General features: G+C 34.2%; 1 protein-coding gene across 3 annotated transcripts in view; it reads left to right on the top strand.

Moving 5' to 3' along the window:
- The window catches only part of LOC118192603 (synaptogenesis protein syg-2-like), a 367366-nt gene that overhangs the window by 323706 nt on the left and 16774 nt on the right, over window positions 1-26886 (top strand). The gene's annotated exons all lie outside the window — the stretch shown is intronic.

The following is a 26886-nucleotide window of genomic DNA, read 5'->3' as shown; positions in this document are numbered from 1 at the left end:
TAAAATTGTCTTAAAACACTACAAGTCTACCGTTTAAACTTTTCTCACCAAAAAGTAACCTCTAATCATCAAACTACAAAACTCAGAAATTAGGTGGAATCTCAATTACTACTTGTACAACTCATTAAGCCAAACCACAACCACAGAATAATTGAACACACAAAAAGCTAAACAACTTCACTCAAGCTGATAAACTAAACATTTCCCTAAAATCTAAAAAAATTCAGTCAAATTTCTAAACAGACTATCACTGGTCCCTCGCAACTTTACAAAACTAACGCGCATTAAAGTTAAGAAAGCAACTCAAAATAAAATCCAAATCTGTTGTACAAATTCCCTAATCCAATAACACCATTTACGAACTTAAAAAAACTTCACTGTTAAATTAAAACAAACAATTGTTCTGACATTAAAAAATAATTCACGAAAAATGAACTAACCAAATCAAACAATTAAAAAATTGCAGTTAACACAAGGAATTCAGAAAAATTCCAATACCATACATTACTTTAAATTAAGCAAAAGGTGAGTCAGAGAGCTAGGTAAACGCAAACATAAAAATTCAGCTCTACTCAAAACACAGTATAAGCATACACAAAATAGAAATTCAAAACATAATTCAAAATACACATTTACATACAGTGGTCTACCAGTCGCGAGGTCACGGCACCAATTGTTACGTAGGAAAAAAAAAATAATATTTTTCATTTAACCCTTATCTCTTTACAACTGACTGCTTGGTGCCGCGACAAAAAAACAAAAACAAACTAACTACTACTAAAAACTACTAAACTTTGTAAGTACATACAATAATCAAAACTTTTAAATCTAAAAAGACATCAAAGAAAAATATCCTCCCTGGTGTTTTGGTAGAATCACGATTAATTATGCACACCCACAACGAAATCTTTAACAGGCTATCTCTCACTAAATTAAAACTAATTTATATCTCCAACCTGAAAACACATAAATTTGAATACCAAAATCTAGAGATAGCCTTAAAACTCTTAACATTTCAAATATCACACAGATCTCTTCAAACACCAGGGAAATATAATTACAATTAAGAAGTCTACTCTTCAAATCAAAATAAATTCAGCAAACCGATCGTATAGTCACCAACTAAAAATAATTTTTTTCTACTACCGCAATATAATTACCCAGGTTCGGTTGAAAAACCATGTTTCCGTTAGGATCACATGGGTGACCTACAGTAGACCACAATTAATACACACAAAAAAAAAACATACAATATTAAAGATAATAAACACATTTATTGAAAATTCCCACACATTATAACTTAAGATAGCTGGCCAGACTACCCCTACAAAATCTTTTAACGTCCTCATAGTTTTTTTCTTTTTCATAACAATCACAATTTAAACATTATTTCATTAACTCAAAAATCATAGGGAAACACGTCACAGTTCTTAATCATTTTAAGCAGGAACTCAAGAATATTAAACTCATTTAAAAAACCAATTTAGAATAAAACATATTGAACATAGCACTCAAATATTAAAACAAAGATTCACTTCCTCCAATTAGTTCAATTGACTTCTGACTATTAAACATTAAATAAAAAATTACTTTCTCAGCTAGAAATTGTTAAAAATATTCAATTTTTATCTACTTAACATGTCAACTCTTGCTTTAGTATTAAACATTTCCAAATTTAAAAAGATTATGTATCAAAATAAAAAGTCACTCACGAAATCGGCGTACCACCTTTGAGAGAATCAGGGAGCTGCCCAAATCCATTGATCCAATTTCAAAACACCGAAACAATAACTACTAAATCTTCATCGTTGTTTTCCGGAACCGGAGCCTTTTCATAGTTCATAGTTTTCAATTTGACTCAGGGAGCTGCCCCGATCTAAATTACAAATCCCGAAACAATAACATCCAAATCTTCATCGTTGTTTTCCGGAACCGGAGCCTTTTCATTGTTCCAGTTTAAAGTTTTCAAATTCCTCCGTTAAGCAGCACTTTCACTCAAACATCTTCCCGTTTTCGAAGTTCCACTGAAGATAAGAGAAAGAGGTCGAAACTGGAGACAAAAGACCAAAGCAGACCTCAGGCGATGACGACTTTCCATATTTCCCCCTTTTCTAAAGCAAAATAGATACTCCAGCACGAACGAGCAGTTCAGACTGTTCCACAAATGGGAAAAAGAGATCTCAGCGACGAAATTGAAAATAATAGGCCGCAAGAATTGCCGCCGTCACCCTCCGTACCCAGAAATCTCGGAGATAAAAACTTGACTGTATACCGCGGTCGACCACGGCAGAACCGCCGCGTTTTCCTCCGCACCATCTCAGCACCTCACTGACCGCGGCCGGCCCCGTAGGGGCCGCCGTCAAAGTAGCAAACCCCTAAGGCTCCAAAAACCTCTTCAAAGTCTTCTCTCCAAATCGCTTTTTTTTTCAAGTCCAAAAAAAGATTCCCTGCCTTCCGTGCAACGGCTTAAGAAACCTCGGTTTACCCACGCCAAGAAACGCCTCAAAATTACTATTGGTTCAAACAACACAAAAATTAAATTTTTAGCCAATCTTAAGGAAACTTAGAATTCCCTTTCGCCAATTAAAAGAAAGGTCATAAATCGCCACTGAAATTCTCGGAAATTCAGAACTTTCTACAAGAAGACAGACCCTTTCGTTCCCACGCAACAGAAGAATGTTTCCAACCTATAACTCTGTCAAAATATCGCTGCCCCTTAGAACTATTCCCCTCTGAACGAGAAAAACACGTGTTTTCAACCCCCGCGAAAAAAGGGGAAAATGCAGCTGGACAGTGACCTCTAACCTCCAAAGAAGCCTACGCGTGAGAAACGGAAATACAACCGCGCCCTTTTAACTGTAACACATATTCTGCCAAACTTAAGGGAGCTTTGCCGTAAAGTTTAACAATATTAAATATTATACATTAATTTAAAATAAGCTCAATACAAATTCATTAAACACAATAAAATAATATAATAACTAAGAATACATTATGCACAGCAAAATAATACGAACTAATTATATACAACAAAAATACATAAGAATTTTCCATAACAATTCCCCACGGTACGGAAAAAGAAAAATTTTGAGAAACAAAATTTTTCTACACACGACTTAATAATTTCAGAAAGATTATGCACAACTGCAAAATATTATTACACACCTGGAAGTAGTCACGGAGAACAGTGATAAGTACACACAACTATTAAAAATTTACCTTCACTTAAACCAACGGAAAAGGAAATTCAACTAAAACATTTAAATACAATTCAATTTGTAGCTACAAAGACAGCAAGAGTGAAGTGTCACCGATACCTTAAATTACTAACTTGGTAACACAATGCTCATAACCAGAAACAACCAAACAACTAGTGAGTAAATAAATACAAGCTTTTAGTATCCTAATCAACAACAGAAGCAAACAACATGAACCAGAAACGTTTATCAGAAATAACCTCTAAACAGAAAGGAAGTACACACACGCAGAGAGAATCTCCAGAAACGGAATTCAGTAACTTGACCAAAATCTAAGCCAAAAAACGTCTAGCGCGTAACTAGAAACAAAAGGGAAAAAAAAATTTGAAAACTTAACTTGAACCAGGAAAATGAAAAATTCGGACCAGCCGAATAAATTCCTAAACGCAAACCACTATGGAGTCACGAACTAAAACCGAAACTAAGAAAACTCTCAACATGCGCATACCACCAACAGAGTGAAAACCAACTAAATAAACTCGGAACTTTAAAAAAAAGTTCTTCAAAGAGCCAAAGAAAATTCAAGACAAATGTAAGGAATCAAAACTCAATAATAAATCAATTACCGAAAAAAAAAATTTAGACAAAAAAAATTTGTTACCAGGACTACATCAAGACCGAACCGAAGCAAGTTAAAAACACATATAAAAATTTCAAAATAACAAAAAGTGTTCAAAATACCCTTAAAATTTAAACCGTATGAAACATAAAATTTGCCTACAAAAGCTGTTTAGGGAATGTGCACTGATTTGAGAAAATGCAGTATTGAGCAACATCTATACAAAAACGCCCAAAGTAAACAAAAAATGAAACATATAAAACCCCAATTTAGAAAACGAGACAGCAGTCTGTTCAGGACAAAAGTGCATAATAACTGCAAGGAAATAAATGTGAATATCTCAAACAAGGAGGAAGTGTTTTAAAACTCAAAATCTCCAAAATAAACTCAAACTCAACTCAAAATCAATAACTCCACAAATGCGTACCCTAAGCTCCAAGTAAAAATCAACACTGAAACCTGGCAGTGTCTCTACCCAAGTAAAAGCAACAAGAAGTCTTGTGAGTTTAAAACAATGGCAAAAAACTGAAAATGCATAGCATAATACTAATGAAAAAAAAAAACTCATAATATCAAATTCACACAAAAACTGCTCCAGCAACCTAAAGTCTCCCGTATAGGTATTCATTCTCATTTCACACCAATGATCCAAACCAGCACAAAACTCAAATACCGAATTAGAATTAAAACCATAAGTTTGCAACAAATTCAATCAAGAACAGAAATCCTGTGACAAAAAATTAAAAACTAATAAAAATCAAATAGATTACTCATTAACAATTTAACACTCAGTTAAAAACAAATATTACACAACTCACTATTAATTTCCTCACCAGACTAGCAGTTAAACAACCTGAACACTTACACAATGAGTATAGAAGAGTAATTATCCTAATTTCATAACTATCACAACACAAAAATATTCTACCTTGTCGCACAAAATTCTCACAAAACAATTTCTCTCAAAATTCTCATAACTCACAATTCTAAAATTGTCTTAAAACACTACAAGTCTACCGTTTAAACTTTTCTCACCAAAAAGTAACCTCTAATCATCAAACTACAAAACTCAGAAATTAGGTGGAATCTCAATTACTACTTGTACAACTCATTAAGCCAAACCACAACCACAGAATAATTGAACACACAAAAAGCTAAACAACTTCACTCAAGCTGATAAACTAAACATTTCCCTAAAATCTAAAAAAATTCAGTCAAATTTCTAAACAGACTATCACTGGTCCCTCGCAACTTTACAAAACTAACGCGCATTAAAGTTAAGAAAGCAACTCAAAATAAAATCCAAATCTGTTGTACAAATTCCCTAATCCAATAACACCATTTACGAACTTAAAAAAACTTCACTGTTAAATTAAAACAAACAATTGTTCTGACATTAAAAAATAATTCACGAAAAATGAACTAACCAAATCAAACAATTAAAAAATTGCAGTTAACACAAGGAATTCAGAAAAATTCCAATACCATACATTACTTTAAATTAAGCAAAAGGTGAGTCAGAGAGCTAGGTAAACGCAAACATAAAAATTCAGCTCTACTCAAAACACAGTATAAGCATACACAAAATAGAAATTCAAAACATAATTCAAAATACACATTTACATACAGTGGTCTACCAGTCGCGAGGTCACGGCACCAGTTGTTACGTAGGAAAAAAAAAATAATATTTTTCATTTAACCCTTATCTCTTTACAACTGACTGCTTGGTGCCGCGACAAAAAAACAAAAACAAACTAACTACTACTAAAAACTACTAAACTTTGTAAGTACATACAATAATCAAAACTTTTAAATCTAAAAAGACATCAAAGAAAAATATCCTCCCTGGTGTTTTGGTAGAATCACGATTAATTATGCACACCCACAACGAAATCTTTAACAGGCTATCTCTCACTAAATTAAAACTAATTTATATCTCCAACCTGAAAACACATAAATTTGAATACCAAAATCTAGAGATAGCCTTAAAACTCTTAACATTTCAAATATCACAGATCTCTTCAAACACCAGGGAAATATAATTACAATTAAGAAGTCTACTCTTCAAATCAAAATAAATTCAGCAAACCGATCGTATAGTCACCAACTAAAAATAATTTTTTTCTACTACCGCAATATAATTACCCAGGTTCGGTTGAAAAACCATGTTTCCGTTAGGATCACATGGGTGACCTACAGTAGACCACAATTAATACACACAAAAAAAAACATACAATATTAAAGATAATAAACACATTTATTGAAAATTCCCACACATTATAACTTAAGATAGCTGGCCAGACTACCCCTACAAAATCTTTTAACGTCCTCATAGTTTTTTTCTTTTTCATAAGAATCTCAATTTAAACATTATTTCATTAACTCAAAAATCATAGGGAAACACGTCACAGTTCTTAATCATTTTAAGCAGGAACTCAAGAATATTAAACTCATTTAAAAAACCAATTTAGAATAAAACATATTGAACATAGCACTCAAACATTAAAACAAAGATTCACTTCCTCCAATTAGTTCAATTGACTTCTGACTATTAAACATTAAATAAAAAATTACTTTCTCAGCTAGAAATTGTTAAAAATATTCAATTTTTATCTACTTAACATGTCAACTCTTGCTTTAGTATTAAACATTTCCAAATTTAAAAAGATTATGTATCAAAATAAAAAGTCACTCACGAAATCGGCGTACCACCTTTGAGAGAATCAGGGAGCTGCCCAAATCCATTGATCCAATTTCAAAACACCGAAACAATAACTACTAAATCTTCATCGTTGTTTTCCGGAACCGGAGCCTTTTCATAGTTCATAGTTTTCAATTTGACTCAGGGAGCTGCCCCGATCTAAATTACAAATCCCGAAACAATAACATCCAAATCTTCATCGTTGTTTTCCGGAACCGGAGCCTTTTCATTGTTCCAGTTTAAAGTTTTCAAATTCCTCCGTTAAGCAGCACTTTCACTCAAACATCTTCCCGTTTTCGAAGTTCCACTGAAGATAAGAGAAAGAGGTCGAAACTGGAGACAAAAGACCAAAGCAGACCTCAGGCGATGACGACTTTCCATATTTCCCCCTTTTCTAAAGCAAAATAGATACTCCAGCACGAACGAGCAGTTCAGACTGTTCCACAAATGGGAAAAAGAGATCTCAGCGACGAAATTGAAAATAATAGGCCGCAAGAATTGCCGCCGTCACCCTCCGTACCCAGAAATCTCGGAGATAAAAACTTGACTGTATACCGCGGTCGACCACGGCAGAACCGCCGCGTTTTCCTCCGCACCATCTCAGCACCTCACTGACCGCGGCCGGCCCCGTAGGGGCCGCCGTCAAAGTAGCAAACCCCTAAGGCTCCAAAAACCTCTTCAAAGTCTTCTCTCCAAATCGCTTTTTTTTTCAAGTCCAAAAAAAGATTCCCTGCCTTCCGTGCAACGGCTTAAGAAACCTCGGTTTACCCACGCCAAGAAACGCCTCAAAATTACTATTGGTTCAAACAATACAAAAATTAAATTTTTAGCCAATCTTAAGGAAACTTAGAATTCCCTTTCGCCAATTAAAAGAAAGGTCATAAATCGCCACTGAAATTCTCGGAAATTCAGAACTTTCTACAAGAAGACAGACCCTTTCGTTCCCACGCAACAGAAGAATGTTTCCAACCTATAACTCTGTCAAAATATCGCTGCCCCTTAGAACTATTCCCCTCTGAACGAGAAAAACACGTGTTTTCAACCCCCGCGAAAAAAGGGGAAAATGCAGCTGGACAGTGACCTCTAACCTCCAAAGAAGCCTACGCGTGAGAAACGGAAATACAACCGCGCCCTTTTAACTGTAACACATATTCTGCCAAACTTAAGGGAGCTTTGCCGTAAAGTTTAACAATATTAAATATTATACATTAATTTAAAATAAGCTCAATACAAATTCATTAAACACAATAAAATAATATAATAACTAAGAATACATTATGCACAGCAAAATAATACGAACTAATTATATACAACAAAAATACATAAGAATTTTCCATAACAATTCCCCACGGTACGGAAAAAGAAAAATTTTGAGAAACAAAATTTTTCTACACACGACTTAATAATTTCAGAAAGATTATGCACAACTGCAAAATATTATTACACACCTGGAAGTAGTCACGGAGAACAGTGATAAGTACACACAACTATTAAAAATTTACCTTCACTTAAACCAACGGAAAAGGAAATTCAACTAAAACATTTAAATACAATTCAATTTGTAGCTACAAAGACAGCAAGAGTGAAGTGTCACCGATACCTTAAATTACTAACTTGGTAACACAATGCTCATAACCAGAAACAACCAAACAACTAGTGAGTAAATAAATACAAGCTTTTAGTATCCTAATCAACAACAGAAGCAAACAACATGAACCAGAAACGTTTATCAGAAATAACCTCTAAACAGAAAGGAAGTACACACACGCAGAGAGAATCTCCAGAAACGGAATTCAGTAACTTGACCAAAATCTAAGCCAAAAAACGTCTAGCGCGTAACTAGAAACAAAAGGGAAAAAAAAATTTGAAAACTTAACTTGAACCAGGAAAATGAAAAATTCGGACCAGCCGAATAAATTCCTAAACGCAAACCACTATGGAGTCACGAACTAAAACCGAAACTAAGAAAACTCTCAACATGCGCATACCACCAACAGAGTGAAAACCAACTAAATAAACTCGGAACTTTAAAAAAAAGTTCTTCAAAGAGCCAAAGAAAATTCAAGACAAATGTAAGGAATCAAAACTCAATAATAAATCAATTACCGAAAAAAAAAATTTAGACAAAAAAAATTTGTTACCAGGACTACATCAAGACCGAACCGAAGCAAGTTAAAAACACATATAAAAATTTCAAAATAACAAAAAGTGTTCAAAATACCCTTAAAATTTAAACCGTATGAAACATAAAATTTGCCTACAAAAGCTGTTTAGGGAATGTGCACTGATTTGAGAAAATGCAGTATTGAGCAACATCTATACAAAAACGCCCAAAGTAAACAAAAAATGAAACATATAAAACCCCAATTTAGAAAACGAGACAGCAGTCTGTTCAGGACAAAAGTGCATAATAACTGCAAGGAAATAAATGTGAATATCTCAAACAAGGAGGAAGTGTTTTAAAACTCAAAATCTCCAAAATAAACTCAAACTCAACTCAAAATCAATAACTCCACAAATGCGTACCCTAAGCTCCAAGTAAAAATCAACACTGAAACCTGGCAGTGTCTCTACCCAAGTAAAAGCAACAAGAAGTCTTGTGAGTTTAAAACAATGGCAAAAAACTGAAAATGCATAGCATAATACTAATGAAAAAAAAAAACTCATAATATCAAATTCACACAAAAACTGCTCCAGCAACCTAAAGTCTCCCGTATAGGTATTCATTCTCATTTCACACCAATGATCCAAACCAGCACAAAACTCAAATACCGAATTAGAATTAAAACCATAAGTTTGCAACAAATTCAATCAAGAACAGAAATCCTGTGACAAAAAATTAAAAACTAATAAAAATCAAATAGATTACTCATTAACAATTTAACACTCAGTTAAAAACAAATATTACACAACTCACTATTAATTTCCTCACCAGACTAGCAGTTAAACAACCTGAACACTTACACAATGAGTATAGAAGAGTAATTATCCTAATTTCATAACTATCACAACACAAAAATATTCTACCTTGTCGCACAAAATTCTCACAAAACAATTTCTCTCAAAATTCTCATAACTCACAATTCTAAAATTGTCTTAAAACACTACAAGTCTACCGTTTAAACTTTTCTCACCAAAAAGTAACCTCTAATCATCAAACTACAAAACTCAGAAATTAGGTGGAATCTCAATTACTACTTGTACAACTCATTAAGCCAAACCACAACCACAGAATAATTGAACACACAAAAAGCTAAACAACTTCACTCAAGCTGATAAACTAAACATTTCCCTAAAATCTAAAAAAATTCAGTCAAATTTCTAAACAGACTATCACTGGTCCCTCGCAACTTTACAAAACTAACGCGCATTAAAGTTAAGAAAGCAACTCAAAATAAAATCCAAATCTGTTGTACAAATTCCCTAATCCAATAACACCATTTACGAACTTAAAAAAACTTCACTGTTAAATTAAAACAAACAATTGTTCTGACATTAAAAAATAATTCACGAAAAATGAACTAACCAAATCAAACAATTAAAAAATTGCAGTTAACACAAGGAATTCAGAAAAATTCCAATACCATACATTACTTTAAATTAAGCAAAAGGTGAGTCAGAGAGCTAGGTAAACGCAAACATAAAAATTCAGCTCTACTCAAAACACAGTATAAGCATACACAAAATAGAAATTCAAAACATAATTCAAAATACACATTTACATACAGTGGTCTACCAGTCGCGAGGTCACGGCACCAGTTGTTACGTAGGAAAAAAAAAATAATATTTTTCATTTAACCCTTATCTCTTTACAACTGACTGCTTGGTGCCGCGACAAAAAAACAAAAACAAACTAACTACTACTAAAAACTACTAAACTTTGTAAGTACATACAATAATCAAAACTTTTAAATCTAAAAAGACATCAAAGAAAAATATCCTCCCTGGTGTTTTGGTAGAATCACGATTAATTATGCACACCCACAACGAAATCTTTAACAGGCTATCTCTCACTAAATTAAAACTAATTTATATCTCCAACCTGAAAACACATAAATTTGAATACCAAAATCTAGAGATAGCCTTAAAACTCTTAACATTTCAAATATCACAGATCTCTTCAAACACCAGGGAAATATAATTACAATTAAGAAGTCTACTCTTCAAATCAAAATAAATTCAGCAAACCGATCGTATAGTCACCAACTAAAAATAATTTTTTTCTACTACCGCAATATAATTACCCAGGTTCGGTTGAAAAACCATGTTTCCGTTAGGATCACATGGGTGACCTACAGTAGACCACAATTAATACACACAAAAAAAAACATACAATATTAAAGATAATAAACACATTTATTGAAAATTCCCACACATTATAACTTAAGATAGCTGGCCAGACTACCCCTACAAAATCTTTTAACGTCCTCATAGTTTTTTTCTTTTTCATAAGAATCTCAATTTAAACATTATTTCATTAACTCAAAAATCATAGGGAAACACGTCACAGTTCTTAATCATTTTAAGCAGGAACTCAAGAATATTAAACTCATTTAAAAAACCAATTTAGAATAAAACATATTGAACATAGCACTCAAACATTAAAACAAAGATTCACTTCCTCCAATTAGTTCAATTGACTTCTGACTATTAAACATTAAATAAAAAATTACTTTCTCAGCTAGAAATTGTTAAAAATATTCAATTTTTATCTACTTAACATGTCAACTCTTGCTTTAGTATTAAACATTTCCAAATTTAAAAAGATTATGTATCAAAATAAAAAGTCACTCACGAAATCGGCGTACCACCTTTGAGAGAATCAGGGAGCTGCCCAAATCCATTGATCCAATTTCAAAACACCGAAACAATAACTACTAAATCTTCATCGTTGTTTTCCGGAACCGGAGCCTTTTCATAGTTCATAGTTTTCAATTTGACTCAGGGAGCTGCCCCGATCTAAATTACAAATCCCGAAACAATAACATCCAAATCTTCATCGTTGTTTTCCGGAACCGGAGCCTTTTCATTGTTCCAGTTTAAAGTTTTCAAATTCCTCCGTTAAGCAGCACTTTCACTCAAACATCTTCCCGTTTTCGAAGTTCCACTGAAGATAAGAGAAAGAGGTCGAAACTGGAGACAAAAGACCAAAGCAGACCTCAGGCGATGACGACTTTCCATATTTCCCCCTTTTCTAAAGCAAAATAGATACTCCAGCACGAACGAGCAGTTCAGACTGTTCCACAAATGGGAAAAAGAGATCTCAGCGACGAAATTGAAAATAATAGGCCGCAAGAATTGCCGCCGTCACCCTCCGTACCCAGAAATCTCGGAGATAAAAACTTGACTGTATACCGCGGTCGACCACGGCAGAACCGCCGCGTTTTCCTCCGCACCATCTCAGCACCTCACTGACCGCGGCCGGCCCCGTAGGGGCCGCCGTCAAAGTAGCAAACCCCTAAGGCTCCAAAAACCTCTTCAAAGTCTTCTCTCCAAATCGCTTTTTTTTTCAAGTCCAAAAAAAGATTCCCTGCCTTCCGTGCAACGGCTTAAGAAACCTCGGTTTACCCACGCCAAGAAACGCCTCAAAATTACTATTGGTTCAAACAATACAAAAATTAAATTTTTAGCCAATCTTAAGGAAACTTAGAATTCCCTTTCGCCAATTAAAAGAAAGGTCATAAATCGCCACTGAAATTCTCGGAAATTCAGAACTTTCTACAAGAAGACAGACCCTTTCGTTCCCACGCAACAGAAGAATGTTTCCAACCTATAACTCTGTCAAAATATCGCTGCCCCTTAGAACTATTCCCCTCTGAACGAGAAAAACACGTGTTTTCAACCCCCGCGAAAAAAGGGGAAAATGCAGCTGGACAGTGACCTCTAACCTCCAAAGAAGCCTACGCGTGAGAAACGGAAATACAACCGCGCCCTTTTAACTGTAACACATATTCTGCCAAACTTAAGGGAGCTTTGCCGTAAAGTTTAACAATATTAAATATTATACATTAATTTAAAATAAGCTCAATACAAATTCATTAAACACAATAAAATAATATAATAACTAAGAATACATTATGCACAGCAAAATAATACGAACTAATTATATACAACAAAAATACATAAGAATTTTCCATAACAATTCCCCACGGTACGGAAAAAGAAAAATTTTGAGAAACAAAATTTTTCTACACACGACTTAATAATTTCAGAAAGATTATGCACAACTGCAAAATATTATTACACACCTGGAAGTAGTCACGGAGAACAGTGATAAGTACACACAACTATTAAAAATTTACCTTCACTTAAACCAACGGAAAAGGAAATTCAACTAAAACATTTAAATACAATTCAATTTGTAGCTACAAAGACAGCAAGAGTGAAGTGTCACCGATACCTTAAATTACTAACTTGGTAACACAATGCTCATAACCAGAAACAACCAAACAACTAGTGAGTAAATAAATACAAGCTTTTAGTATCCTAATCAACAACAGAAGCAAACAACATGAACCAGAAACGTTTATCAGAAATAACCTCTAAACAGAAAGGAAGTACACACACGCAGAGAGAATCTCCAGAAACGGAATTCAGTAACTTGACCAAAATCTAAGCCAAAAAACGTCTAGCGCGTAACTAGAAACAAAAGGGAAAAAAAAATTTGAAAACTTAACTTGAACCAGGAAAATGAAAAATTCGGACCAGCCGAATAAATTCCTAAACGCAAACCACTATGGAGTCACGAACTAAAACCGAAACTAAGAAAACTCTCAACATGCGCATACCACCAACAGAGTGAAAACCAACTAAATAAACTCGGAACTTTAAAAAAAAGTTCTTCAAAGAGCCAAAGAAAATTCAAGACAAATGTAAGGAATCAAAACTCAATAATAAATCAATTACCGAAAAAAAAAATTTAGACAAAAAAAATTTGTTACCAGGACTACATCAAGACCGAACCGAAGCAAGTTAAAAACACATATAAAAATTTCAAAATAACAAAAAGTGTTCAAAATACCCTTAAAATTTAAACCGTATGAAACATAAAATTTGCCTACAAAAGCTGTTTAGGGAATGTGCACTGATTTGAGAAAATGCAGTATTGAGCAACATCTATACAAAAACGCCCAAAGTAAACAAAAAATGAAACATATAAAACCCCAATTTAGAAAACGAGACAGCAGTCTGTTCAGGACAAAAGTGCATAATAACTGCAAGGAAATAAATGTGAATATCTCAAACAAGGAGGAAGTGTTTTAAAACTCAAAATCTCCAAAATAAACTCAAACTCAACTCAAAATCAATAACTCCACAAATGCGTACCCTAAGCTCCAAGTAAAAATCAACACTGAAACCTGGCAGTGTCTCTACCCAAGTAAAAGCAACAAGAAGTCTTGTGAGTTTAAAACAATGGCAAAAAACTGAAAATGCATAGCATAATACTAATGAAAAAAAAAAACTCATAATATCAAATTCACACAAAAACTGCTCCAGCAACCTAAAGTCTCCCGTATAGGTATTCATTCTCATTTCACACCAATGATCCAAACCAGCACAAAACTCAAATACCGAATTAGAATTAAAACCATAAGTTTGCAACAAATTCAATCAAGAACAGAAATCCTGTGACAAAAAATTAAAAACTAATAAAAATCAAATAGATTACTCATTAACAATTTAACACTCAGTTAAAAACAAATATTACACAACTCACTATTAATTTCCTCACCAGACTAGCAGTTAAACAACCTGAACACTTACACAATGAGTATAGAAGAGTAATTATCCTAATTTCATAACTATCACAACACAAAAATATTCTACCTTGTCGCACAAAATTCTCACAAAACAATTTCTCTCAAAATTCTCATAACTCACAATTCTAAAATTGTCTTAAAACACTACAAGTCTACCGTTTAAACTTTTCTCACCAAAAAGTAACCTCTAATCATCAAACTACAAAACTCAGAAATTAGGTGGAATCTCAATTACTACTTGTACAACTCATTAAGCCAAACCACAACCACAGAATAATTGAACACACAAAAAGCTAAACAGCTTCACTCAAGCTGATAAACTAAACATTTCCCTAAAATCTAAAAAAATTCAGTCAAATTTCTAAACAGACTATCACTGGTCCCTCGCAACTTTACAAAACTAACGCGCATTAAAGTTAAGAAAGCAACTCAAAATAAAATCCAAATCTGTTGTACAAATTCCCTAATCCAATAACACCATTTACGAACTTAAAAAAACTTCACTGTTAAATTAAAACAAACAATTGTTCTGACATTAAAAAATAATTCACGAAAAATGAACTAACCAAATCAAACAATTAAAAAATTGCAGTTAACACAAGGAATTCAGAAAAATTCCAATACCATACATTACTTTAAATTAAGCAAAAGGTGAGTCAGAGAGCTAGGTAAACGCAAACATAAAAATTCAGCTCTACTCAAAACACAGTATAAGCATACACAAAATAGAAATTCAAAACATAATTCAAAATACACATTTACATACAGTGGTCTACCAGTCGCGAGGTCACGGCACCAGTTGTTACGTAGGAAAAAAAAAATAATATTTTTCATTTAACCCTTATCTCTTTACAACTGACTGCTTGGTGCCGCGACAAAAAAACAAAAACAAACTAACTACTACTAAAAACTACTAAACTTTGTAAGTACATACAATAATCAAAACTTTTAAATCTAAAAAGACATCAAAGAAAAATATCCTCCCTGGTGTTTTGGTAGAATCACGATTAATTATGCACACCCACAACGAAATCTTTAACAGGCTATCTCTCACTAAATTAAAACTAATTTATATCTCCAACCTGAAAACACATAAATTTGAATACCAAAATCTAGAGATAGCCTTAAAACTCTTAACATTTCAAATATCACACAGATCTCTTCAAACACCAGGGAAATATAATTACAATTAAGAAGTCTACTCTTCAAATCAAAATAAATTCAGCAAACCGATCGTATAGTCACCAACTAAAAATAATTTTTTTCTACTACCGCAATATAATTACCCAGGTTCGGTTGAAAAACCATGTTTCCGTTAGGATCACATGGGTGACCTACAGTAGACCACAATTAATACACACAAAAAAAAAAACATACAATATTAAAGATAATAAACACATTTATTGAAAATTCCCACACATTATAACTTAAGATAGCTGGCCAGACTACCCCTACAAAATCTTTTAACGTCCTCATAGTTTTTTTCTTTTTCATAACAATCTCAATTTAAACATTATTTCATTAACTCAAAAATCATAGGGAAACACGTCACAGTTCTTAATCATTTTAAGCAGGAACTCAAGAATATTAAACTCATTTAAAAAACCAATTTAGAATAAAACATATTGAACATAGCACTCAAATATTAAAACAAAGATTCACTTCCTCCAATTAGTTCAATTGACTTCTGACTATTAAACATTAAATAAAAAATTACTTTCTCAGCTAGAAATTGTTAAAAATATTCAATTTTTATCTACTTAACATGTCAACTCTTGCTTTAGTATTAAACATTTCCAAATTTAAAAAGATTATGTATCAAAATAAAAAGTCACTCACGAAATCGGCGTACCACCTTTGAGAGAATCAGGGAGCTGCCCAAATCCATTGATCCAATTTCAAAACACCGAAACAATAACTACTAAATCTTCATCGTTGTTTTCCGGAACCGGAGCCTTTTCATAGTTCATAGTTTTCAATTTGACTCAGGGAGCTGCCCCGATCTAAATTACAAATCCCGAAACAATAACATCCAAATCTTCATCGTTGTTTTCCGGAACCGGAGCCTTTTCATAGTTCCAGTTTAAAGTTTTCAAATTCCTCCGTTAAGCAGCACTTTCACTCAATCATCTTCCCGTTTTCGAAGTTCCACTGAAGATAAGAGAAAGAGGTCGAAACTGGAGACAAAAGACCAAAGCAGACCTCAGGCGATGACGACTTTCCATATTTCCACCTTTTCTAAAGCAAAATAGATACTCCAGCACGAACGAGCAGTTCAGACTGTTCCACAAATGGGAAAAAGAGATCTCAGCGACGAAATTGAAAATAATAGGCCGCAAGAATTGCCGCCGTCACCCTCCGTACCCAGAAATCTCGGAGATAAAAACTTGACTGTATACCGCGGTCGACCACGGCAGAACCGCCGCGTTTTCCTCCGCACCATCTCAGCACCTCACTGACCGCGGCCGGCCCCGTAGGGGCCGCCGTCAAAGTAGCAAACCCCTAAGGCTCCAAAAACCTCTTCAAAGTCTTCTCTCCAAATCGCTTTTTTTTTCAAGTCCAAAAAAAGATTCCCTGCCTTCCGTGCAACGGCTTAAGAAACCTCGGTTTACCCACACCAAGAAACGCCTCAAAATTACTATTGGTTCAAACAACACTAAAATTAAAATTTTAGCCAATCTTAAGGATCAAGGATCAAGGATCAAGGAAGTGCAATTTACGGAGTTCATAGGCAATTACGCCTTTACCTCCACATCTTCAAAGGAAATTTAATCATCCGAAAGAGGGTATTGTCAAATAAGGTAAGAATTTTGATAAGCCGAATGACTTGGAGTAAGTGCCTTCACACTGAGTCAAAAAAGGCAAAAAACTCAGGAGGTCTTAATTTTGCGCCGAAAAAGGGCCAGAATAATTTAGATAGGGGCAGCCAGAAAATTTTGACTAGAAATATAAAAGGTGAAGTTTCCTTGAACCTTGATAATCATTTTCTTTGCATACGTCAGATGAAGGACACGCAGGGGAATTCCGATGCGCGCTCTTCGAGGTGGGGGGAGGGGGGAACCTGTTTACAGGTCGAAAAAGTGGTTCTGTCAGTGATCAGCTGGGAGGGAGAAGTTTCATTTTTTGACCGCTACTCATTGCGGTTTTTAAAGGCCAAAAAGACGCTACAATAGTGGAATATTTAAGAAGAACTAACACGGCATTTTATGACGCCGCTAAGGAGTGCCAACATATGGACATTTTCAACCTATTTCACTATGAAATTTTACACGAGGACAGGCACCTCCGTCCATATGCCGCTTTTCTACTCAGTGGAAACCAGGATTTTCCAACATAATTTGTGTTTTTAAGTATGTAGTGAAAAACTTATTTGATTTGTAAATAATGATGTTTAGAAATCTTAGCCGGATGATCATGTGACACACACAGCCAAGCCCACAAGATATTACTTATATTTTTCCTGTATATACTATTATACTTTTTGGAATCGTATTCTATTTTCTGCATTTATGACTGCAACACACACCTTTTATGAACTGATTTAGTACTATTTTATGTATAACTACTGTAAAACTTCAGATTTACAGCGCTACGATGCCTGGATACCTCATCGCCAACCAGATGTCTTATCGCTCATCACGTGACATTGGTCACACCCCCTGCATCTGCTATCCTGTCTCCACGAGAACTACGTTCGGCATTTCCTTACCTGCAGCGCTCCTAGAAGCACCAAAGTTCGATAGCCGGAACACAACCTGCGATTTCGCAGGTTAATCGCGGCAAATAAAGCAAGTTGGAGTTGGAGTTGTTAAGCGCCTAAGAAAGTTCCTTCTTAGAGGAAGAGAGAAGTTAAAGTTTAAAGAATCTTTATCAGTTTTAGAGAGAACTTTTTCAGTTTTATTTTAGTTGAAAGATTAGAGTAAGTTAAATCAGTCCTATCTGACTGTGATGTTTCTTGTTAAAGAAACGCTAAGGAGGTTCCTCGAGTTAATGCCGTGTGCATTAAAGAACTTTAGAGGCGGGGGGGGGTTAAGGAACGAGAGGTAATTATTCACGTGGTTATCAGTGTGCTCATATCTAGCCCGTTTAAATGGCAGAGCCGAATATTTCCTATTAAGTACCGCTCTGGGCCTTTTTCGGGAAGAAGCAACTGCAGGATCGTATACGGGTAGCATATGAAGCACAGGATTAGCGATACGTTGAATATTTTTGAAAAATTTTTCCGAAAGTCGCTGTATATAGCGATTAATGGGCATAATTTTGAGGTCGTTATGAATCTCTTCGTTCCGGACAAACCACGGAGCTTTTAGAATTTGCCGAAGCATTTTAGATTGAAAAATTTGGACATGTTTTCTGTTAGTCAGTGCGCATGGGCTCCATACGGGACACACATACGTATGAACCGGCCTAATCATTGATTTGTAGAGCAAGATTTTGTTATCAGTTGACAGGTCGCTATGACTAGCTAAGAGGGGGCGTAGGGCGGTTTTGACAGCTGTCGCACCCGCTATGATTTTGCGGATGTGAGGCTGCCAAGTTAATTTTGAGTCTAGTAAAACACCTAGATATTTATAAGAAGAGACCCAGGGAATGGGTTCACCGAAGAGCATTAAGTTGGGTAAATTTGGGATAGTTCTTCGGATGAACATGGTGGCAGCACATTTTGCGACATTAATTTTGATTTTATACAGACCGAGCCAGAGTTCTAAGGTCGAAAGGTAGCTCTGCAATTGTGAGATTACCTGGAGGGTGTTGGAGTGTTGAGAAATGATGGCTGTATCGTCTGCGTATAATGCAAGATCGATATTTGGGGCCTTAGGAATATCATTTACATAAAGGTTAAAGATTGCGGGGGCGAGGAGACTTCCTTGAGCCACCCCAGCATAGATTGGGCGGGGAGAGGAGAATTCGTGGTTAACTCGCACGCGGAAACTGCGTCCGGTCAAGTACAAGTTAATAATTTTAATGAGATGAGCCGAAAAACCAAGCCGCATGAGCTTGTAAATAATCCCGTCATGCCAAGTCCTATCAAAGGCTTTGGCAACGTCTAGATAGACAATTCCAGTTCTCTCTCGCTTACGAAAGCCTTCATGAATGAATTCCACTACACGGAGTAACTGATGTACCGTGGAGTGTTTAGGTCGGAAGCCGAATTGTTCCGGGATTAGTAAATTTTGATCCCGACAGAATTCATTCAGGCGATTAAGTAAGACCAATCTTAAGGAAACTTAGAATTCCCTTTCGCCAATTAAAAGAAAGGTCATAAATCGCCACTGAAATTCTCAGAAATTCAGAACTTTCTACAAGAAGACAGACCCTTTCGTTCCTACGCAACAGAAGAATGTTTCCAACCTATAACTCTGTCAAAATATCGCTGCCCCTTAGAACTATTCCCCTCTGAACGAGAAAAACACGTGTTGTCAACCCCCGCGAAAAAAGGGGAAAATGCAGCTGGACAGTGACCTCTAACCTCCAAAGAAGCCTACGCGTGAGAAACGGAAATACAACCGCGCCCTTTTAACTGTAACACATATTCTGCCAAACTTAAGGGAGCTTTCCCGTAAAGTTTAACAATATTAAATATTATACATTAATTTAAAATAAGCTCAATACAAATTCATTAAACACAATAAAATAATATAATAACTAAGAATACATTATGCACAGCAAAATAATACGAACTAATTATATACAACAAAAATACATAAGAATTTTCCATAACATATCCGAAGGAGGAAACTCGTTCTTTTTCCTACATAGTACGACTGGACTCGCGTACTCACTATTTATGGGCGTTATTATTTTGTTCATTAACATTTCTTGAATATGTTCTTCTCTGATTAGCTCTTTCTATTTATCATAGCGATAAGGTTTAGTCCTACAGGGTTTGTCGGCAGTTAACTGTACCTCATGCGTAACTATTGGACAGCTACCAGGCCGTTCTGAAAACAAGTTTGAAAAAGTACTCACCACTTGCTGGATGGCTTGACTTTCATGGTCATTCAAATGGCTAAGGTCAACTTGCAGTTGTTCCGCTGGTTCCACCACCCTCCGGTCCATCTCCAGCACAATAGAACTTTCCTGAAAATTCAGTTTGGCCTTCGCGGCTTTTAAAAACTTCATACCTAAAATAAGTGGACTTTGTAAATGTTTTACTACAAAAATTAATACTTTAAGGCTTTCATTCTGAACTTGTATCTTTAAAGATAGTTTTCCGATACATTGACAAGTTTGTCCTTGTGCTGCTATGATTTCTGTGTTTTTATTTTTAAATAATCGAAACATATTAAAGTTCTTCTTAAAAAAATATCACTCATAAAATTACCTTCTGCTCCTGTATCGATGAGGGTTTCTACTGGTACATCGCCAACCAGGACTTGTATAATTGGTAACTGGGAGTTCTTTACGATGACCGTATTTAAGTGTCTTCTTGGGGGTTTTTTTAAAACTTCCGGGATCTGGACCCTCGCTTTCGCGGGCCCCTCTACTCGTTTAAAGCTTTCCTTTCAACTTCTGCCTTCTGGGTACGTGGACTGTATTTTTCAAATTTCCTTTTTGGGCCTTTACCTTCGAGCTTCGATGAGTTAGCTTGATAGCTCTTTCCCCCATAAGAGCGGTTTGCATTTCTGGTTTGCTCATTTGAAGATTGCCTTCGGATACTTTGAGAATACGATGCCCCTCTAGCTTTTTCCGCTATTCTGCGATTTTGAAACTTGACCGTCAATACGAAGAGCTCCTGCAATGTGCTTGGGTTTCTAATTTCAAAGTAATCTTGAACGGCAGGTAGTAATCCTGGTAAGATTATTTCAATAATCTCCGTGTTGGGTTTCTTCCCATACAGTATATCCGTCAGCTTAATTTTTCGCAGAATAAAGTCCGTCAACTCTTCTATATTCCGTTGATAAAAACTATACAGTTCGGCTTCTAGCCTTGCTCGATCTTTCATTATGGGGAAGGCCTTTAATAACGATTTTTTGAAATTTTCAAATGTATATGTCTGGCCTCCGAATTCCCCTAATAAAAATTTGCCTATATTCTTCCACCATAGCGCGGCCTGTCCTCTTAGTGCAGATGTGGCGATGGCAACTTTTTGTCTTTCAGGCACAGTGTAGAGCTGGAAGTGATTTTCGAGGCTTTCTAGAAATATCGTCACCGAATTTTTTCCGTCGAAATTGAAGTTTGGCTTAATTGACGCTCTCACCGTCTGGACCAGGTATCCAAATCCTTCCAATTGGCTTGCCATTTCTTGTTGTTGTTCAGCAACTTCCATCCAATTTTCGGCCATTTCAATTCGAGAAGTGTTCGGGAGCCAATGTAACGTTGCGCGCTTCCAACCTGCACGCAACAATAGTGGTGACTGCTGAGAACTGGAAAGGAGACCAAAGTCTTGAGAAGGGTTTAAATCCCTTTTTTTTCAACTTTAGAAATTACAAATGCGTGCTCTTGACGCTCACAAACTACGCCGACCCGGCGGTAAAATAAAAATAAGAAACTAAGAAAAGAATAGTAACAAGTGACTAACTACGAGGCTCTCTAAACGTAACTAACCTCACCGCGTTCTAAAATACCGCTGATAGCTCAGCAAACTTCTGAATATTACGTTGAAAGATTAACAAACTGCCGAGGCAAGCACACAGGCCGAAACGCGTGGTTCTTCAATTTCTAATTAGCCACCTCCACGCTGGTGAAGTAAGAAAGCACACCTTCGAACTCGTTTCCCTTCTATTTAACTCAGATACTTCCGCTGACAATTTGAATCCTTGCGCGTTCTACTAAAATTTACATACTCTGGCATTGGCAATTCCAGGGGAAAGTAAGGCTTGACAGGAAAGATAGTTTAAACTTAAAATAAATGTTAGTTAAAATAAATATAAACCCTACAAGTTTACCAAAGTTACAATTTAAACTTACAACCAACTTTAAACAGCAAAAAAAAAAAAAAAAAAAAGAAAAAAGAAAAAAAAGAAGAACTTCAATTACAAATTACAACTGAAATAAGCAAAACAACTTAAGCTTAAAAAAATAAAACTATTAATACATAACATAGTCTTCTGATCCAAAAATTGCATCACGGACTTTATCACATGTGCGAACTAGTGGACTGTTACGACTGACGTAAAATAATTATGCTTTTGCAACGTCCGTACAGTCACTCATAACTCTTTTTCTCAAAAGCTTGAATACGTGTAGGTACAAGTATGAATCTCTTTGTTCTTACTTCCTCAAACAAAGGATGCCATATGCATAGGTTTTTTTTTTTTTTTTTTTTTTTTTCATGACTTCCATGAACGCTTTCTATAAGCCGTAAACTTGGGATGAAGACAAAACGGCTTCTTGATATGTTGACCTTAGCAACTGCAATGTTTCAGATCGGAGGTTTCGAGTATCAGTATATATTTAACTCCACAGCTCTGCTCGAGATACTTTTGCATTTTTGTCTATGACAAGGCACGAAAACTACAGCTTATTTTGCGAACGTGGAGACTTTTGAGTGCAGGAGATGTAACTTTTAAAGAGGGCGATACAATTAAAAATGATCTAATTTCGTATCTAAATTTCTATTTCACTTCGAATTCCACCATAGCACAAAACCTTCAGCGGAATATCCTGACGACGTTGCTCACGAAATAAACGCACATCTACAAGATATTACAGAATATCATTCTAACCTCCACAATATATCTTCCTGAGTGTCTACTGTTGAATCCCAGCATATATTCCTATTTTTTCTAAATCGTAGAGTACGGGATATTTTTATAATTTGAAGTCATTTGATATTACATCTTCAAAATGTCTACATTACAAATATTCCCCTAACCTTCTTAATAAATTCTCTAAGTGAATAATGTCATATTCCAGTATATCTTCAGAAACATTATCATTACTTTCAAAACACATCCTACAATATAATTTATCAAAATGGTAGCTTTTAGAAACTCAGTGGATACTCTAACGAAACGCTGACCAAATTAGTAACATGAAAATGCACATATATCCAGAACTTAGCTTCAAAAACATTATCATTACTTTCAAAACACATCCTACAATATAATTTATCAAAATGGTAGCTTTTAGAAACTCAGTGGATACTCTAACGAAACGCTGACCAAATTAGTAACATGAAAATGCACATATATCCAGAACTTAGCTTCAAAAACATTATCATTACTTTCAAAACACATCCTACAATATAATTTATCAAAATGGTAGCTTTTAGAAACTCAGTGGATACTCTAACGAAAAGCTGACCAAATTAGTAGCATGCAAATGCACATATATCCAAAACTTAATATGTAACTTCAGGAGTACACTTTAAAAACACGCTGATTAAAAAAAAATACCAAATTACGAATTTATGAAAACTCAATTAAAATGTTAGAAGAAACTACTCCCAAGGAAGGCAAGACTAATTATTTATTTATTAAGAACACCGAAATCACACGTATACGCTGCTTTGATGTACGTGTTCATTTGCTGCAATAATGAATCGTATTTTTCATTTGACACTATTAGAAAAATAAAAATCGAATCAAAACGTTTTTTAGGATTACGTTTTAAACTGCTGTTCTTTCGATAAAAGAACAGCGAATGTCGTTTTGATAAGACTTTGTTTCTTAGAACATTACCTCTTCACATCGAAAGAGCAGAAAGATCGGTAAAAGTAATTCAAGTTGGCATGAAAATCTTTGAAATGTGTAACTTCGAATACTTAAGCTATGATTTTTAAATCCACTGATTCCTTTCATTTCATTATCGCGTTCTAGTATAAAATGTAAACTTGAAGAAAATAGTGTTTTACAAAAAGCGATTTAAAATGAACAATATATATATGTATATATACGAAAGTAGAAAGACATCATGAATTAGAGAGACCTTAGTGGTCAAGAATTTTGCGCATTGAGCTGCAAAATTTGTAAAACTTTTTTAAGGAAGAAGAATGTTTAAAAGCTAATGCTAAAAAATACATTTGACACTATAGTTCCGTAGCAAAAATGCACATGATTTTACATTTTTGCTAAGGAACTACACTGTCAAATGTATTTTTTCAGCATTAGCTTTTAAACATTCCTCTTCCTTAAAATATATATATATATAATATTTTTTAAAGTTATGCTAAGAAATCGTACATATATATATATATATATATGCGTATGTATATACATATTACTATTACTAATAAATTGTTAACAATGATAAATTTTAGTTCAAAATTTTTCAACAGAATTTAAACTCAGTTGAATGTACACAATCTTTTACATATTATTTATATCACAAGACTTATTTTGTCTTAAAATTTTTTAATGATTCACGATGTTATTTATATGTTGTTCTACAATTTTATTTGCAGTCGGATGTGACTATAAAACCTCTCGATTACTAAGAAACTAGTACATTTAAATGAAACCATCTACATTAAAATATTTTAATTAAATGCTTTATACTTAATAGATGACACCGAATAAATTATAATTCAAGATATTCTGAGGGTGAAAACTTACATTCCCTCATGTTAGGTTTATATTCGTTCAAAACCCTATCTCATGGTCACTTAAAATATTAGGAGTTGCTAACAGTGATGGATGAAATTTTTTATTTGAAAATTCTTCATTATTTACTTCACTCTAATAGCTATAAAATGATCAATACTTGAACAATCAATGAAATTCTGTAACACCGGATAACGATTAAAACATTCCTGTATATTCTAGTATATATAAGGTATATTCTACCATGTGATAGTGCAAATATCAAAATTCTGCGATAATTCATTTGATTATTAAGAATATGGGAAACAATTTAATTGGAAAATTTTGTATTGACGAAATTGCAGAGAAATATTGCATTGCTCTCGCAAATACGTACGTATGCAGAATTTCGAGGAAATCCAAGCTGTTCTAGGAATTCAAAGATTAATTTAAAATCTGACCCAAACAAAAGAACAGGGAATCTGTATTTATTCGATTATAACAGAGCTTACCAGCAGATATGGCCAGTTATTGCAGAGCGTACTAGATAGACTTATCTGCCCAAGGGGATAAATGCCTTCAGGGTGAACGTTCTAAGGATGTTTGGCTCTTATTCACAGAACGAATAGCAATTGAATAGAGAAACCAAACCAAATAAAACTGTATGAAAATGAGATTTGTTTTTATATTTGGTAAATAGCAAAAAATCGTTGTTGTAACTAAATTTGTAAATTATAAAATTTTCAAAGATAATGATAATATGAAATTATACTTATTAAATTTATATATAGTTTCGTATGCGTTAGGTGTATAAAGCTATCACAAATTTTATGCAATATAGTGAAATTAAACGCTTTCTCACATGAACTAAAATGCATAATTTGCATAAAAAGTTTAAACTTTTCATGAAATAGGTTGAGAATATCACTTCGCACGCATAATGTTTCAAATCTAATTCGAGCTGTATACAGTTACATCTTTCGTTGTTTACGTATGCGAAATATTTGATAGAAATGTAATCTATCTTTTGATCTATGCCATCTCAGGCGTTTGCGTATACTCAAAGAATTTAAGGGTTAAAATATATGATTCTTTGAGCAGATCTAAAACCATTTGAATTCTTGAATTTCATGTAGCTACTCAGTGTACCATATTTATGAATACCATGCTTAAATTTTCATAGCTTACGGAGGTCTTTTTTGAAAAGGGATGCATACAACATTCCTGATTAATTTTTGAAAAGTATAATTCATTAATTTTTGATAACCTTAAAATATTATTGAAAACTATGTGCTATGTTCTATACGACTTAAGTTAAACAAATATTATATAACACATTTAAATGTAATTTTAAAATAATCACTTTGGCATAGATTTCTCTTGAATATCTTCTTAGAGTTTCACTTTACGTTATTTTCTATTCATTCTAGCAGCTTGACTAATAATCATTTTAAATATAAGGACATAATTATGTATTATATTACAAAAACAGGACATTTTGCAAATTAAATGGCTCCTTTTATAGCTATCATTTAGTCTATATTACAAGTATTCCTACAGGGAAAGTCTTAAGCATATTTTAAAACAGGAAGTATTTGTAAACAATTGTTAGAGGGCAGTGCGTGGACATAGTAATGAAAGCAAATCTTTTCTCTTTCCTTTCCTGTTTATTTAACATACGTAATTGCATCAAATGATACAGTTAAATATTCAATATAAAAAATTACCCAGAGTATATTTCCGATTATCCGGCGTTGTGTTAAACAAGCAGCAGATTACCTGGGTTTTTCGGAAAAATAAAATTATTTAATATGTTTATTGTGAAATATTGAAACACAAAATTATCACAAACCACCAGAATAAAGCATAATCGTTTCAATAAATTCAAATGTGTGAGAAAACAGCAGTGACAGGAGATGTCACAGTATTCGGGAATAATTTTTAGCTACAACAATGAGTAATTTAATTGTGCGTAATATGCAACTGATAAGCATTTTAAAACTGTTCAGTAGAAATAAACTGCTAAATCATAAAGATAAATTAAGCTTACAGATATTAATCTGGAGTTTCGCATTCACTCATCGAAGTATAAGAATAATACAAATAAAACCTTACTAATTCAGAAGTCAAACAACAAAAATCA

This window comes from Stegodyphus dumicola, chromosome 1, assembly GCF_044657685.1.
Source record: "Stegodyphus dumicola isolate Sdum_Otavi_A_Nest chromosome 1, ASM4465768v1".
NCBI classification, from domain to species: Eukaryota; Metazoa; Arthropoda; class Arachnida; order Araneae; family Eresidae; genus Stegodyphus; species Stegodyphus dumicola.
This window is presented reverse-complemented; position numbering and strand designations above follow the sequence as displayed.